General features: G+C 38.3%; 1 pseudogene; it reads left to right on the top strand.

The window, feature by feature from the left end:
* The first annotated feature begins 1,914 nt into the window (after positions 1–1,914).
* Positions 1,915–2,955, top strand: LOC110731942 (annotated as a pseudogene).
* Positions 2,956–3,877: the final 922 nt, after the last annotated feature.

The raw sequence follows: 3,877 nt of genomic DNA, 5'->3' as shown, positions 1-3,877 counted from the left end.
TGAAATTATATTATTTTATCTTCCAGTACGGGAAATTTATCAGATTTTCGAAAACGCGTTGAAAGCCGATTTGGCGTCCAACCCCAGGCCTTGGCGCCAGATGCCAGCCATTGGCGCCTGGCGCTAGCCACTAGTCCTGGCGCCAATGAGTCAGTGCTGGCGCCAAAGTGGTTTTGTGATCTTCAGACTCTGTTTTGATAAATTATCTTATTTGGATGATTTTCTCTCTAAATATCGTATCAAAAACTCCGGTTTTATTCATCAACAATCACTTTATCAATTACCAATAGTCAACTCTCTTCATTCACAGAATTATTCATCAATTACCGTTCATCAATTCTTTTCATCATCTACATCATTCATTCATCAATTTTCTTAGCATTAATTCATGCATTCTTTTCTTCCTTACTTTTTCACACAAAATTCCGCATTCGCAAGGTCTAAAAACACCTAGCCATATTCGATGTTGCTTTCTCCATAGACGTGAAAGGTTTTAATTTCTGAGGGTTTGGTCCCAAATCTCTCTTTCAATTATTTAATTTAATTGTTTTGATTATTATTTTCCTTGAAGTTACTATCGCGTGTATTTTGTAATTAGAAAGAGGTACAAGGCATCCAAGTAAGTGCTTTAATTGATTAATTGATATTATGATGTAGATATCATGCTTAGATTGTTATTATGATTCCTAGTATCATGTCTAGGGTATTTTTAATATCAAATATGATTGCTATGATGCCTTTTATTCTCCCTAATATTTATTATTATTAATGATGTTGATTATTTATTATGTTGCTTGATTATTTATTGTTATTGTTTGATCACCTTTTTATTGTATGTTAAAGGGAATTTGTATTTGCAATCACGCTTAATAAGATATTTAACAATCTTGTTAGGATTAATTGTGATTATAATTTAAGTGATCGCCAATAATAGTTTATTTGTGCATTAAATTCAACCAACATAGATTAACAGGTTTAGGGTTAATCCTATTGATTGCATGTTAGTCAGAAAGCGCACATGAATACAAGAAAAATAAAGTAGAGGCGTATTATTAGGGCAGGTTCAATCTCCTTTAGGTTGGATTTGTACCATCATCACAGGACCCTTATTTGGTTCATGACCTTATGGAGTTGACGATCACTTGGATCGTTAAGGGGTGTAACCTTCATCCTATGAACGGTTTACAAGTTCCTTAAAAACTTTTTGGTGACTCTTTTGCTCTATCTTCTTCCCTTTTGGACGCCACCGTACTTTAGTGTATGATCATAGTGGGGTTCAAGTTAGTGGGATTTTAAAGGCTTGAAACTATTCCCCACACCCTCTTAAGTTCAGATTATTCCAGAATAATCCAAAGTTGGGATTATTTTACCAAAATTGATGAAAGTTGGAATTATTTTTTATAATTTTTCCTTTAAACTAAAAGCATTATGCATAAAGGTAGATAGTAGTAGGGGAGCCCAGCCATGGCTCATAAGAAGCTACAAACATCATATTTTTCGCCATTAATCATGGAGAGATAGTGAGCAAGTTCCTTGGTGTAGGTTGTAGTCGATATAGGTGGAGAGAAGAAGTGGAAAACCAAATCATCCTCTGTTTTAAGATTCTACCTATGTCAGCCAATCCATGGGAAATTTCGTTTGTCGTCCTCTTTATATGAAGCATTATAACCTGCCAATTTCTTTGAAACTGCTCAGCAACATCTCTAATGATGTTGGAAAGAAGGTGATTAGTTTCCAACTCAAAAAACCTTATTCCTCTCTCCCAGGGAGTATCAAATCATATCGGAGGGTGGCCCTAATGAGCATTTCATCATTAGTGCTTCCGTTCTCAGCAAGTTCAACAACTAGAGCATTACTCATATCTACCATAGACAAAACTAGCAACTCATTTATCTGAGAATTCTTGAAGCAACAATGGCAGGAACACCACAAAACCTAATTCTTGAAGTTAGTTTCCCAGAGTATACTTATGATGATGTTATCTTTCTCCCCCATTATATTGATTTTGCAACTGATTCAGTTTAGCTTAGTACCAAGTTTATCAAGAACATTTCTTTATCTATTCCTTGTGTTTCATCTCCTATGGATACTGGCAACTGAGTCTTATATGGTAGTAGCTATGGCTTATCTTGGTGGGTTTGGTATTTTAACTTCCAATAACACACCTTCTGAGCAGTTTTCTCTACTTGAGTCTTCCAAGTCGCAGCGAGTCCCTTTTGTTTAGGATTTTAAGATTAAATCCCCGTTTGATGTGATTAAATTGAGTAATTTTTGGTATGGAGCTGTGATTTTTGTTACTGAGACAGGGAGCAGGAAATCGAGGATTTTGGGGTATGTGTTGAAGTCTGATTGGGTGAATTTGAAGAATAAGGATACTAGGGTTTCTGATTTTATGTCAAAATTTTATTATTCAGCGCGAAGCAGCTTCATTTAGATCAAGTTGTTGGGTTTATGGGAGATAAAGGGGTTAAATTGGTGCCAGCTGTGAGAGCGGGTGATGGGAAAGTTGTTAATGTGATGACATTGAACGATATAAAAAGGTTTCAAGAGTCTTTGAAGAGAGGTTTGCCATCGCTAACACTTAATGGGGATTTCTCATTGGGAGCTACAATAGGGACTAGAGAACCCGATTAAGAGAGGTTGGAGTATTGGGTTAAGGGTGGGGTTGATGAAGTGGTGTTGGATAGCTTTCAAGGGAATTCTATATATCAGATGTATATGATTAAGTATATAGAGAAGACATACCCAGGATAGGATATTATTGGAGGAAATGTGGTGACTACATACCAAGCTCAAAATTTTATTAAAGCTGCAGTTGATGGGCTGAGAGTTGGCATGGGATCAGGGTCGATTTGTACAACTCAAGGGGTTTGTGCCGTGGACATAGGTGACAAAGGAAATAAACAAGTCGTCAAATTGTCTATCGCTAAATCAAAAACTATTTGGAAAACTTAAACAAACCTAATACAAGTATAAGGTAAGCAAAGGGTAGAACCGCAGGGAGAAGTTAAACACTGTAAACACTACTAATCAATTAAGCTATCTTTGAATAAAGAGTGGGATTATCTAAGAGATTAAACTACGAGCAAATTGAATTAAAGACAATATAAAGAAAACACCAAGGGGAATGGGTAGATGTAGGCTTCACTTGAACATGCAATAGCATAGAAACAAATTGATAATTAACTAAACATGCTCGAATATCGGTATTAATGATTAATTTAACTAGATATTTAGCCATAGTTAGTTAGAATTTTATTTTTTTTACATTTATTTTAGAAATATTAAAAAAAAACCAAACCCTTCACCCAGCCACCAACACCACTGCTAGCAGCTAACCCCCAGCTGCGACGCTTGACCTCCTCACCTCCGGCCGGTGATACCTAGCCTCCATTACCTAAGGCAGGCTATGCCCTGCACCTCTTCTCTTTCGCATTTCCCCCACCGCCCTACACCTCCTCTCTTTCCCATTTCCTCAACCGCTGCTCGCCTCGCATCAACCCTAAACCACTACAAAAATTAGCGTCAGTCCTTGACGAACTCCCTCCTCTTTGAGCCGGCCACGTAAACCCTAAAACCCACCCAAAACCACCAGAAAATTGTAACCTGTTTGAGTTTGGTTTCGAAACCCTAAACGGGTTTGGGTATTTCTTGGTGTTTTAGGGTGGTCTTAAGGGTCGACAAACTAGGGAGGAGGGTCGACGGGGAGTTTAGCTGGTTTACGGGGTGGTTTGTGGTGGGTCGTGGTCGGTAGTTGGGCGGTGAGGGAAATGGGATGTGGTGGGGTTTGATATTGAGAGAAACAGAGGTAACGGAGGTGGTGGATCGAAGGCTGGCGCAGCAGCGAAGGTGGAGCGGGCGCTAGCGTTGGTGGGGA

This window comes from Chenopodium quinoa, unplaced genomic scaffold, assembly GCF_001683475.1.
Source record: "Chenopodium quinoa cultivar QQ74 unplaced genomic scaffold, ASM168347v1, whole genome shotgun sequence".
Taxonomy (NCBI): domain Eukaryota; kingdom Viridiplantae; phylum Streptophyta; class Magnoliopsida; order Caryophyllales; family Amaranthaceae; genus Chenopodium; species Chenopodium quinoa.
The sequence above is the reverse complement of the archived record's forward strand: the minus strand, read 5'-3'. Positions and strand labels throughout refer to the sequence as shown.